We start from the raw sequence: 15,140 nt of genomic DNA on the forward strand, positions 1-15,140 counted from the left end.
CCATCAGAGCAGAGCTCTCCAACCCTGAAATCCCCCATCCCAGTGTTCCTTGGTGTGGTTTATATTTTTAGGATTTGGGAAAAAAATGGAAGAAAGTTCCCATCCCTGCATCAGAGCGCTACCTGTTTGATCTGTGTACGGTTTTCCATCCTTGCAACAAAACTAGCAGCAGTAGTGGAGTTTGGAGATGTAACCCACTTCTTAAATCTACATTTGCTCTCCTCTAATTTATCCAGAAGTTCTGCAATCACCATTTTTCTCTCCCTCCCAGCTTGGTTGTTGGCTGCATATTTAGCTTGCCTTCCCTGGAAATGCCTTTCCAAATTTTTATTTTTATTTTTTGCCAACCTCTCATTACCAAGCAAAAATGCAGGCAATCGTTCCGCATTGATTATGAAAGAAAATGATTCGGTCCATCCTTTGAATCCTCTTTTATCTTCAGCTATCTTCCTTTTTTCCCCTTTGGGATCCATGGTCTGAGACACTCCAGCATCCTTGCACCGCGCAGCACTGGTTGCAAGTTATGACCACTGATCTCTATGGCTATGACGCAAGTTATTATTTAAATTTATTTATTATACAAATGTTTACAGCATTGGAAAACATAATTATTTTTTGTTTGACCTTCTGCACACCATATTAAAACAAAAGAAAAAAAAAATTGATTTTCAGAAATTTTTAAAAAAGCTCCAGGGAGCCACAAGGGGAACGCTTAAGAGCCGCGGGTTGCCGACCCCTGATCTAGTTAGATGCCTCCATGTTCAGAAACTTTATCTATCTTGATGAAGCTCTAAATGTGTTTGGTATCACAATGATGAGCAGCACTTGTCAGGTAAATAAACATATTACTTGATTAGTATGTAATGTTTAAGCTGTAACAAAAAGACAAAACTCTGACATCTGAGGTTTATACAGGTACCATTATGCTTGAGCTTTAGGGGTTAAAACCATATCGAAAGTGTGTTTAGTGTTTGGTAAGAGTTTTATTTATCAATTTACTCCGCTGGTTGTGAAACAAATGAATAATGCGATACAGCACAGCTGATACTGCTGCTGGTATTGGCTAAAAGCTTGACATGGGAGACAGGTGCCACTTGGTAATTTACAAAATAATAATAAAAAAATATTGTATAAGCAGCCCAATAAATTCTACTATATAGTCATAAAAAAAAATGTTAAATGCAGAATTGTGCAGAAACTGGAACTTCAACAACCGGTACCATTCAACTATTCAATCAGGTGTTTGCTAATAACAGTATGGGGATTGGAATAAAGCCTACATGGCAATATAAGAGAGAGTAATGAAGGGATGTTGTAAAGGGGTCAGGCATTACAATGAGCAAAAGCTACAGCTTTGTGTGAAAATATTATAGTGCAAAGTTGCCTTATATTGTACAAAAACTAACTGGCGACTTATAACTTCAATGCTAGTAGGCCAACTCACAAATTTTCACTGTTAAAAGGGTGTCATACTGTTCTCAAAAGTAAAAAAAAAAATTAATTATAAGGAATTAATGATTGGTTAATTACCTAATGTATAAATAAAAGCATTGTTAAATAACATTCATGTGACAGCTCTTTTTCCCCCTCAAAATGGATCGAAGTGTTCTGATATGGCCATTTAAGGTGGTCATTTAAGTGACCAGAGTTGGAAAGGTCTCTGCAATCCGGACCAGGAAACAGAACAGGAAAACAGACGGAGCAATCAGGAGGAGAGTATAGTACAGACCCTGGGAATTAAAATATCTGGAATAAAAGTGATATGGTTTGTTCACAAAATACAAATTTGTTCATACAAAACAGTCATTTCTGTCTTTGAAATACAATTTTTTGGCTAAGAAATACTAACTTGTGTGCAGGAAATATTAAACTGTGCCCACAAGACATATTTAATATGCTCAATTCGTGGGCATAACACTTGTATAATATATGATGCAGTGGCACCAGATTAAATTGAGTGTTGGGGGGCTAAATGGTGCACCTGTTTCACTTTGCCCTACAATAACTTCCATAGCACACTGTTACACATTAAAGTTGCTCGCTTTCAACCACAATAAGAGAATTTTATGTTCTTAAAAAATATTTAGGGGTTTAGTCTAACTAATCTATACAATTCTGGTTAACTTTCTCCGCAGGGTGGCTGGACACTTCCTTAGAGATTGGCTCAGGTGGTTTAGACTTTTTTTTTTAGATGCAACGCCCCTTTGTTCACCCAGGTCAGTCTTTCACTGAATGCCGCAAGGCACCTGAAACTACACTTTAAGTAGATAAACGTTAAGATCATTACAAACAGCATAACATTAATAAAGAAAAACAGCATTCTCAGCAACTTGCAGCCACCACAGAAAAATACAAATATCTGTATATCTGCATGGTGACATAACTAATCTTACATGTGTAGATGTGTGTAACAATGGTGGGTAAGTAGAATTCCTACTGAAGTATAAATTAAAAAGCTGTGGCTTTCTGTGGTGATCAAAGCTCTGACATTATGTTAATTTATCTTTCACTCGGGTTTACTCCAGACAATGATATTTCTTATCCATCAATATCCTTTGTATCAAGTAAGAACAGTATGGCAGTCGATGTCTTCCCAATGTCAATGTCCAAATTTAGCACAGGAGTGAGTCTCTAATACTGATTCATGGCCAATATGCTATCCAGGAAAAAAAGAAAGAAAGCAGAAAAAGAAAACAGGAAACTTCTTAACTCTACATTTTTTTATTAGACTCTCTCTTTTTGGAAGAAAACATGGAAGGTTTTGTCCTTGTTGTCACTAAAGATCATGAACATATTGCATCTCATGAAAACTACAATATTGTAACATGTAACTGACGTTTCCATCTTAATTTGGAAATGTTTAATATTCAGACATATCTTGCTATTAATTAGTGTTCTTTATATACTGTATGAAATCAAAGCAGCTAAAGTATGTTTTACTCAGCTCATTAGTAACCAACTGAAAGTCATATAGGCATTGTTATACATAAGGGATTAAATTATTATTAATTTTTGAATTAGCAAGGCAAGGTTTGTTTACATCGCTGCTTGATCAACATTTTTTAATTATGTTTTAATGTTAACAATTAGTGTAAGTGGAGTCAGCTAAAGTTGATTTAAATCTTCTTTTTTTACTCTTAATAGTAATATCTAACAGAAACAAGACTCTTGTTTGTAATGAATGCTACTTTTTTAGTGGGAGGTAAAACTTTTTTTTTTTGTATTCTGGATTTGGCATATTACCTTTAAATGCATTATAAGAAAATCTAAATAACCTTCTTCATCTATTTCTGTAAATAAAATCTAATTTTGGCTTATTGTCACAGGTTTGAGTAAATAGGTGTGTGAAGAATAATTTCTGAGATTGTTTGATTGGAGCATACTGTTATTCCAAAAAAAAAATAAATTTAATTAAATTCAAAATGTTGAGCTGTTGAATACTAAAGTACCCAGTGAAACACTTGCAACCACCTGCATCACCTTTGTACTGATCTGGCAAAAGAACAAGAACACCCCAGTTGATGCGGTCCCGAGGAGGAGATATGTGTGGAGGTGAAGCTGATGCTCCCTCTAGTTGTTCACCATTATTAGTATGATTTCCTTTATAGTTTGTACCATAGCGGTTAGCCGTTCTGTGGCCTGAATATTGGCTGCCTGCTGTTTGGAGAGAGAATGGAGAACAACATGAAACTGAGTCTTGGCAGCCAAATCGGAGATGTGTCTCCTGAGAGTCTCTGCGGGGTCAGTTGTGTCATTGTTTTGTTAAGGCTTCTTATGCACATGCAAAGAGAGAACTCCCAAGGGCCAAAGGAAAAAAAAAAAATCAGATTAATAAGTTTATTTAAAATGGTAGGAATAAGGCAATGTCGAGATCAAAAACTGCAGGGTTGGCTTTGGACGCAGGTTCTCTAAAACAGACCACAGACCGCAGTAGGACTGCACCTTCAGGTGATGATCCAGCCCAGCAGCAAATCCCAGAAGTCGCCCTCTGGTGGAAGAACCTGAAGGATGGGGAAATAACACAGCCACAAACCCTTTCCTGACAGTATCATGGCTTATTGTAGGACTGGACGATAATTCAATAACAATATATATTGATCGATAATCATGTGGCGCAATCGGAAAAAGAGGACCAATAAAAGTTTGATATAGAAACACAGTTTTCCTTGCATGCTGTCACAAAGGGCCACCCTCTCAAACTACCACACAGATCACATGGAGATGTAGTAGCAAGGAGACGAAGAAATTGTCCCAAAGAAGGGTTTTAGTAGTTCACCAGTTTGGCAATATTTCGGTTATAGCAAGTTAGAAGAAAAAAAAAAAAAAAAACTGATTCGTAAAGTCTGGTAACACAACCAACTTGTTTTATCATCTAAGCCACTCACACTGCTGGAGCACTAGCTTTGTGAGCCCTGGCGCAGTTCGACGCCGTAAGAGGAATTTTCAGGAACTTCTGCCAAACAAAGCAAGGAAAACAAGCTAAACAAGGCTTCCCTCTGTGATAAATATAACAAAGCATCCAAGCGGCATAAAGACATCACTCATGCAGTAACATGCTTCATGGCGATGGATATGCTGCCGTGGTCTGCAGTTGAAAAAAACGGATTTCAAACAGCTGCTCGCCACACTTGACCCTATGAAGTTCCCACCGCAAGTTTTTCCCTAACACAGCCAAATTAGCTGCATTCTGTGTCTAACTAAGCCACAGCGTTGGCTGATGACCTCTGGTCAAGTAGCACATCTGAGCCCTACACCAGCCTCTCAACTCACTACATAGATAGAGAATAGAACCTGAGAAGTGTCAGTGTCTAGAAACAGCTTACTTTAGTATATTCTTTGTCAGTATTTAATAACATAACTAAGGTCTCTTAAGTTGAGTTATTTTTCTTTAAAAAAAAAAGAGTTGGTAAGATAAAGATTTAAATGGAATTCTGTGTTTGTGTTTTTTAGTGATATGCTTTTTTTCTGTATCGTCCAATCCTAGCTTATTGCACAATAATTTAAAACACTAACAATGACAGTGATCTAGATTTTAAACCACTTTAAAGTAAGAACATATTTTACATAATAGGAGATTTCATTCAATACCAGGCTTTGCTCATAAAGAAAACTGGTCAATTGTAAGAATTTTATATACAGCTGAATTTTTGGCAAATTTCCAATTTCTACCCAGTGTCAAGGCATTAGAGTTTAGATAACACTGATTAAAGGTTGGAAAAATATTGGAAGTTTTTTTTTTACCATGTTTAATTTAGGATAAAGAAAGCACAGTATCGGCTTGCTTTTAGTACATACTCAGGCTGTAAATTCTTCACATATCCTGATTGTTACCTTGCAACATATTAAGCCTGTGTTCATCAACAAGACACACAGTTTATGTGACAGCAAAGGATTAAGTGCAATCAGTTTAATACTATCTGGAAAACTGCACACGATATCTTTTCAGCATCAGGTTCCATTTAATTTGTCACTGTTTCTCTATGCTCAGCCAATTTTCATTAGGTTAAGGCAGTGTGTGCCTTGTCAACACACACACTAATAGCCATTTCTTGTTGTCCATCATGTCTAAAGCATAACCATCTAGTCTGTAGTCCCTCCTTTTTCATCAATGGCTGCCTTGCTTCCTCGCTAGTTCATACATAAAAATGATCTTTTCTTGTTATTCTTCTTTTCTTCTTATTTAGTCCAATTTTTTAACTTAACCTTGAAAATGTTAGGTAATAATTTGCATGTCTGAAATAAAAAATGAGAGATAAGACAAATCGATATTATATAAATTGAGAAACCCTTAATGTTTCCAGTCACCAAGAAAACCTCCCTCTTTTCATTCCTCGGCAACTTTGTGATGGAATAAAGAACAATTTAACACAATATTTATCAAAACATGTTGTTTTTAAGCTTTTTCATATTTTTTTTCTGAGATAGAGCAGCATCTTTATACTCACTTCAGAAAAAATCATATGACCAATTAGATAAATTCTCACCTCAGTGAAAATTTATTTTTTTCTGTCCATTTCTGGACATCTTAATGAACAAGTTGTTGAATTCAAATTATTTTAATGTCAGAAGCCACCTCAAAAACAATAATAAAAAAAAATGTATAAATTAAGTTCTCTAAACCATTTCAGGACCATGACTAAGGTGAAATGAAAATCCTACTACTCTACAAAGTTTGACGTAGAAATGTGTGTGTAATTATTTTTATAACATGTAATTCGTATAAACTATATACTATACATACTTAGCCTTATGAACATGTGAAAAAAGACAAAATAACAATTTACAAATTGAAGGAAGAATAATTTTATTGAAGAAGGAAGAGCAACCCTCAGTGACAGCACACACTCTCATGTAATAAATGAAATTGTATTACAGAGAAAATATTAACTCCAAATACCAATGTTTCATTCACACAATTGCAGTCCAGTGTTTTTTTGTTTTTTGTTGTTGTTGTTGGTTTTTTGTTTTTATGTTTTATGTTTTATGTAAAAATAGGCTTAGAAAGCTTACCAGCTAAAGTAATGGTAACTTTTCAAGCAAAACAAAACTCCTGCATAATCTATTTAGTTTTGCTTAGTGCTCAATGTGTGCCGTGGGCATGCTATTAGGCAAATATCACCTGCTCCTGGTGCCCTCTTTTCTGAGCACAGAACATTGCAGTAGGCAAGGCCACAGGCCAAGCAAATATTGTCCATCTAACACATTCATATGAACCATAATACTAATAAATTCTGAATGAGCACAGCTGAGCAGTCTGGCATATAAATTTGATAGGTGGCTCTCAAAGGTATTTGTACGGGGAGAGAAGTGCATCTTTCAGGACACATAAAGAAATGCCTTGAGTACCTAAATGATTAAAGCTTCTGTCAACTCAAAGTTTAGTTTTCCTTTTCACAAAAAAATGGAAGTCATCTTTTAGAATTTTGAAATAATCAAACGGCATGATTATGCCAGATTAAAGCATGTCTTCTAATAATCAATGAAAATATGATGAGGACAAAATGCCAAGGACAATTAGATTTATACACTGACATATTTCATCTGAATCTGTAACCCTAACTATAAAAAGAGGAAACAAAATAGTCAATCAAACTAACTTAATTCACGAGAATGGATCTTTTTCTTAATAATAATTATACACTCAACAAAAATATAAATGCAACAATTTTGGTTTTGTTCCCATTTTTTATGAGATTAGCTCAAAATTCTAAAACTTTTTCCACATACACAATGTAAGAATTTCCCTCAAATATTGTTCTCACACCAATCTAAGGCTACGTTCACACTGCAGCCTGAAGTGACCCAAATCCGATTTTTTTGCCCATATACGACCTAGATCTGATCTTTTCATAGCTGTCTGAACAACACCGATCCGATTTTTTCCAATCCGACCCAGGCCACTTGGCTATGTGTTCCTGAATCCGATACGAGTCTGATCTTTTCAAATGCGACCTGTGTCTGAACGGACAGGTCGGATTCATCCGACCTGAATGTCTTTAACACCCGACATAGGTCACTATTCTGCTTCTTGCTACCCAGAAGCGGCAAGAAAAACAACAACCATGGTGGACAATAATGCGGATAGCAGTATTTATGTTTAAACATATTCAAAAGAATGAGTTTTTATGGTTGGAAAAGACCGCTATATGCTCGCTGGCACTACCATCCATTTTTACTTCGGTAAACATGGAGCACGCAGGCCTGTGACGTCATTCCGTCCTCTACTGCGCAAGCAAGACGCGTTGTATGACTGCAGTTCACACAGGAAATCACATACAAGTCGCATATATTTGGAACAATGAACGGCAACTTAAAAAAATCGGATTTCACAAAAAAATCAGAATTGGGCATCAAGGCCTGCAGTGTGAACGTAGCCTAAATCTGTGATGGTAAGCACTTCTCCTTTGCTGAGATAATTCATCTCCCATCACAGGTGTGCCATATAAATATTCTGATTAGAAGCCATGATTAGTGCACAGGTATGCCTTAGAGGGTGGTCTGGGGTCTCAGAAAACTGGTCAGTAACTGGTGTGACCACCATTTGCCTCACGCAATGCAGCACATCTCCTTTGCATAAAGTTGATCAGGCTGTCAGTGGTAGCCTGTGGAATGTTGGTCCACTTCTCTTCGATGGCTGTGGAACTGGTACGTGCTGTCTTGCCTTCACTGATATTTTTGGTAATGTTCCAAATGTTTATTGTTAAACCCTTCAACAGATTCTCTTCTAGACTCATAACCTAGCTCATTATTATCACTTTCAGTAAGAAGGAAGATGTTTGTATAATGAAAATAGTACTGTAAGTCTGAGTCTACCAAGGATATACAAAATCCAAGATCAGTCCCTAAAAGGACAAGGCTTACCATTGTAAATTCTTAATATCTCATGCCATTCCCACATTTTTAAAAGCTGTTAGCCCAAAGTGTAGTATTTAAAACATTCAAGGACACAATCCATATTCAAATAATTAGTGAATATTACTAATTGCAGGAACCTCTTCATTAAGCCTTGACAAAACTTTGTGACCTCTTAGATTTGCTTGGTTCCTCCTCATTAGCGTTAAAACATTTTATTTTCAATTTCTTCAACTAATATTGACAGATTAATATTGCCAGGTAATTGTAGGAAGCTAAATTGTTCTCACATCCCATTATGTACTTATCCCTTCCTTAGGATTCACTTTTTTCATGTGTACAGCTGTGTTTACCACAGGAGGTTTATCCCCTCAGATTTCAGTATTGCAATGAGATTCAGCCTTTTATCACATACATCAAAATGGAGGAGTGTGAAAGGAGACATGGAGAGGAAGTGAAATCTCCACTTCTTTATCTGGATATTCTTAAATTCTTCCGCAATTCAATCTACTAGAGACATTTATCCCCACAAGCTACCAACATCATTCCCCTTTTCATGATAATAGCTTGGATTTTGTTTGAGAGGTCCTGTTATAGAAAATTAATGAACAGCCCTCAGCCTATGCGTGGTATATTCACCCAGGCCATGTCATACCGCAGAATATGTTCATCAATTCATGCATATGCATACTGTAATAACTGTAATGAAAATGAAGATAATAGTTCAATCAGGAATTATGGCAGCCTTCGTTTTGCTGCTGGACCAGATCCTATCATCATTATGAAAGCTGCCAGATAGTAAGATTACAGAGAAATAGAAAAGTTTGAAAGTTGAAAATGAAAAAATAAGATCAGGCCAAAAAGGAGACCTGAATCACTGACATTATTGTTAAATAGATGCAATCATAGCCAGAAAAAATTTAAAGATTTGCTGTAGCAGTAGTGGTTAAATCTCCACCATAACCCTCCATGCTTATAAAATTTGCTTTCATTGCAAGGGTACTAGTGCATAAAGTCCTCCATGGCTAAGACCTGACAGCCTCAGATGCCAAAAAATCCATCTTCCAATGCAATTTAGCACAGAGAGCTGGGAAGATGGGGAAATTATACAGGACTTGAGTCAGAGTTTTAAGGTAGCAGTGGAGGCCAAGAGACACATTTGAAGTGATGACAGGTTGCAAGAATTTGACAAGTCAAAGTTACTGACTCCAAAAATAAAATTTCAGTCACTTTCTTGAGACCCTTGTGACAAGGCAAAGTATTGGTGTGCTGTAGCACAGCCTCATTTTGTTTTCATAGGCTCCAGATAGCTGGCCCTCTGACCAATTTTCTTCTACATTTTTCTCATTTCTCACCTCATTTGATGAAAATAAGAAAAATAGAATGACTCCAACAGTTGAAAATCAACTCTAAAATGTACACTTAGATTCAGTATGCTATTAAGTGTACAATGACTTACAAAAAAGAACACCAGGACTCTATATGCATCTTTAAAAATATGTAAGCATTCTGTCCAATCATTATTTAATTTCTTGATGAGAAATGTTAGCATTTTAAAATTACAGTTAAACATAAGATACTGTTATTTATTTTTTCGCTATAATGAACAGTTTACACTCACCAGCCACTTCAGTAGGTAGATTATTTAAGTTTCAGTTACCAATACTTTTACCCTTTAAAACTGCTATGATTGTTCACAGCATTGATAAAACAATGCGTCGGACACATTCATCAAATATTTTGGTCGACTTTAACATGATAGCATCATGTCTGTGCAAATTCTTAGTCCTCTGAGTCATGTCAACCACCAAACAAGCCTAAATCAGAGGCAACTGGACTTTAGCTCAGATGGTCTGAAACTTATTTGACACCTATCCTCCTAGAAACAACCTAAGTCAGATGTAAATCAATGACCCACCCTTTATTTTCTTTGGTCAAAGTGAAAATCCAACACTGAGCAGAGAGAGGGAGGATTGAGTTTTCACCTCCCGAGTGTATACTGTACAACCCAATAATTCCAAATAAAATACAAAAGCAGTCTCATTCTGATATAGATGGGCAAGCACTCATTGCAAATAGTTCATACACAGCAGACAAAGTTAATACTTTCATGTTGTTTATAGTTTTAGTCATCTTCATCTGCGATAAGGTCCAAAACATGACTAATACAGTAAACTAAGAACTTTTAAATTTGGCAGCCTGCCAGACACATAATTTTCCAACAACAGCAAGTGGGCAGTTTCTGATATGCAAGGCTTTTTGTGCTGTTAGAACATATAGCAGCAATGCAGGAGATTTTTACACATACATAAATTAATATGTTATGAGTAGATATTAACAATGTAAGATCCATTTTGTGGAAATAGGCTGTAGGCATCCTCGGCAGTAATGTAACAAAGATGTTAACGACATAGAACATTTATTTAAAATGATGATGTAAAACAACCCTGAGTGAAACCATGTGATTGTGGTTTGAGTTAAAACAAAAACAGAAGAAAAAATAATTTCTTTAATGAGGATACATAAACACAAAAGATCGAAGATTTAGCTGATATACGGGTTCAGGCGGAAGCTAGAAGGCTGCTGACAAGTCAGTTTAAAAAGGTGGAACAAAAAACTAGGCAAAATCACAGGTAGATTGTATAAACAAAAATGATAAAGCAGCAGCAGAACAGAAAGGGTGGAGGGAACCTAAACAAGTGGCTGCTGTAGAGCCTAGGCATGATAAAGTGAAGTTCAGCAAATACTTATTCTGTTTATGAGAAACATGAAGAACAACAAACAGGGAACTAAAAAAAAAGAAATGAATTCAAATACATAAAAAAAAGAGACAGACAGGCATGTGTTAGGTTTAAACACCCAAACCCTTATCAAATAATCAGAGATTATTTTACTCGCAAGGAGTACGGACTGAGATGTGCTTAGTTACAATCTCCATCCCGCTCTGAAGCACACTAAGCCGAGCCCTCTCCTTATATTTCATACTGGAAAGTCCCTAGTTTCATGACCATTGCTGCTCTAACGGATGGGAGAAGTAGCTGAAATGTTATCTACGGAATACAAACATAAGCAGATTCTGTCATGATCTTGGTGCTGATGACTGGCTTTATTATTCATTCATTCACCCCAGTTTCTCGTGACTCCTTATCCAATCCACCTGCTCCTGCCTCTATTTAAGCTGCTTGCATTTAGTCAACCGGGCCAGATTACTCTTGTCCGCTCCATCCTGCGGTGAGATTGTTTTTAGTGTATCTTAGTATCTCTGATTACCTGATCTGCCTCTCAACCTCCGATTCTGCCTTTTCCTGTTCTGATCTGTTTGCCTGCACTGGCTTCGGACTCCAGGACCTCTGAGCCTGCCTATTCCAGTTCTGAGCTGTTTGCCTGACCTGGCTTTGGACTCCTGTTGGATTCTGTCTGCGTACGACCTTGGATCTTCCTCCTGACTTCATCCTCTGGATTATGCTGCTTTCTGTCATCTGCTTGTGTCTGATTTTCTGCCAGTTCTGTGTCCATCAAGGCTTTGGTGACTGGATCTTTCTGTTTGGCAACCGCAGTGTCTTGTCAGCTAACCGGCTAATCTGTACCTCGTTAACAGGGCACGGATTGAACTCTAAACCAGGTTAGTGACTCACACATTCAGATCATCCTCTGTCAGGTTTTCGTGGTCACTAATCCGTGTTTCCTCTCTCCAGAGTTACCGCCCTAACCACTGCTGTGGCAGATCAGCAAACTGTCAGTTTTTAAACAAACACTGTTGAAGTTATCCCAATGTCTGTCTTGCCTGAATACTGGGTCAAACATTCTGAGATGTGACAGTTTCAAAAGGCTCATCTATGGGTCAAAAGCTCTTTTTCTCTGGTAAGACACTCAGCCCAGAAATGAGTACAGAGGCCACTATAAGGTCATTACATATAAATAGATATTACAGTAAAAAAGGAGATAATGTATTAGAAATAAGTAAATATGAGATAACTTTTTATAAATGTGTTCCAACAACATGCCAACTAACTGACATTAAAATATAAGGAAGCATTTTTTTTTTTCAAATTTAAAAGAATATTTGGAAAGAACATTTCTATTAAAGTCCATGTTATGGTTCTACCCGTGTGGACTTTTGTTTAAGTTTCTGTTTAGTTTTCAGTTCCACTGAATGTTATTCTGTGTTTTCTTGTTCATTAATTTCTTCATTTTGTGTTATAATCAAGCTGTCTTTTTGAGTTGTATATTTTGAGTTGCTCTCTGTTTCCCCTTTGTGCCATTCTCCTTTCCCTTAGCTCCTTCTGGTTACTTCTTTCTACATCTGCTCCCCATTAGATAATTAGTCCTCCCATTGTTTCTGTTTCCAATATATACACCACCTGTTCAGTTACTCTTTGCCGGTTTCTCGTTGTTCCTTGGCTCCTCATGTGTGTTTTCACCTGACGTCTCCTGGTTTTTGGTATTTTGTTCTTAGATGTTGTTTCTGTTACCCTTTTTCACTAAATCAGCAAAACTCATCTCTGGTTCCTTCTCTCTGTATTTGGGTCCTCAACCAACCTCCACCCTTTGTTGTCGGGTCAAGTAGAAAGTCAAATGTAAACTAAACATAATAAAGAAATGATAAGAGATGCAAAAATTACATTTTTCAAACAAATGATTTGATAAATATTTAGATATGGAAAAGGGGAAAGTAATTTGGTTTGGGGTTGGGCGTCCAGTATGATTGAGGGAGTGCTCTGCTCTATGGACTGCTATGCTGCGCTAGCATGTTCAGGGCTGATGCTTTTCCATCCCGGTGCATAGTTTTGTGGGGCAGGATCCACCACATGCAGGTTGCTTGAAGAAGGCCAGTATTCTCACGCTTCTTTTTGTTCCTTTTTCTCAAAGATGGTCATAATGGTCACACTTTATGACCAAACCTTATCTGCACATTTTCCTTTTTTGTGGAATAATTTAAATCAAATGCCAAGTCAACGTGTTCTCATAAACTTCATTAATTCAATCTATTGTATCTTGAGCACACAAACAAGTCAGAAATAACATGACTGAAACTTAACCCTTTTAGATTAATTGGTGTGAGGATAACAACTTTATGAATTACAACTGGAGAATAGAAATGGAAAACATTTGGCTTTAATTGGCTTTGACAGTGGAATGGTTGTTTTAGCCAAACAAAGGAGTGATTCAAACAAGGGTTAGGTACAAAAGATATGTGTACAAAAATATCCACAAACTGCTCCCTATGGCTAGGGTTAAATGCAGATGACACATTTTGTAGTAAAAGTTGAGTATTTCTTGCTGATACAGTATGTTTTGTGTTTTTGTTACCTCTCTTTGTGGTGACTGCTGTTTTTTTTTTTTTTTTGTCACTGAATGTTCAATTTAGATGCCTGGTAAATGAATATATAAAATTTCAGATAGCAGAGATAAAATGGTTTACTTTGAGATTATAGAGAGCCAACAGCAGCTCAAGTAATACATTATCACAACCAAAGTATCCTGTACAGCAGGTAAAGGAGCACATAACATAGAACTTTATAACAGGTTAGCTAGGGCTGCAGAAAACTATACTCTTTGTCAAAAACAGAAACAAAACCACAACTTAGAAATAAATGGATAGCGTAGATGAATTAGTACATAGGAAAAATGGTTTAAAGGAAAAGGTAACGCTCCTAGATATATACAATAGTAAAGTACTTAAATTGCTTAAGAGCTGCACTTCTATCTCCATATAATATTTAAAATTCCCCTAAAAAAAGATGTGCACAGAGGGCCGCAGAACATGCAGGTGGTTGAGAGCTGGGCACATTCTTGACTGTGATTGACGGCGGCAAACTGGCAGTTGACGGCAACACAAATATGATGAGCAGTGCAGTCCGAGTGATGATTGTTTTGAGATAAAGCAGCTGCATGGTTCTCCACCATTTTCACCAGTTTGAAGAAATTGGGGGAAGAGAGGAAGGTTCTTTGCAGGAGGCCAGCAACCCTGAACTGTTGGAAAAAAAAAAAAAAAAAGAATTTCTAAACATCTTTTTGTTATTTGGCCTATTGAAAATATGGTCTACAGGATTTGAAAATAGTTGTTTTCTTTTATAATAAAAGTGATGTTTCCAGCAAATCATGTCCAAGGCTTTTCAATACTGCAAGTTAGCAACAAAGGCTCCTGCCTTCAGCAGTGTTAAATAGTGTTTTAATTATGTTCATGTTTTTTTTTTCTTTTTTTTTTATTAACTAAGCAGACATAGATGGATTATTGATGTTGGGACTTATGAAGTAGAGGCCTTTGCTGCTGATGTTTGTGCCTCCAATGACGAGGAGTAGTGGAAAATCAATTCATAACATTTACCTCTTGTTAAATTTCAAAAGACAAGATACATCTTTGTGTTTGCTTGAAGCCTTAAATTTTGCTGCTCTACAGTTCAGTTTGATGAACAGTAATGCTCGAATGCCCCTGAAGTGTTTGTAGAATTCATCTGGGAAGTTATTAGGCACTGCATTGACTCCAACATAGTATTGACAACACTATTAGAGGTGCTCTTCTCACTACTATGTAGTAATAAGTCACAACTAAAACAGCTGATGTTCCTGGACTATTCTTGTAATAGAGGTTTCATTATTTTTGAAAAATATGTAAATATTTGATTTATAATATTTATTTTAATAATTCAATTATTTCTGTAACATAATTGCTAAGCACTCAGGACACCTTCACCATTTTTAGACATTTGTGCAGTAGCATTTTATATACCCTGGAAAAAGATATAGTCCGTCCATCCATCCATCCATCCATCCATCCATCCATCCAT

This window comes from Cyprinodon variegatus, unplaced genomic scaffold, assembly GCF_000732505.1.
Source record: "Cyprinodon variegatus isolate N-32 unplaced genomic scaffold, C_variegatus-1.0 Scaffold130, whole genome shotgun sequence".
Taxonomy (NCBI): Eukaryota; Metazoa; Chordata; class Actinopteri; order Cyprinodontiformes; family Cyprinodontidae; genus Cyprinodon; species Cyprinodon variegatus.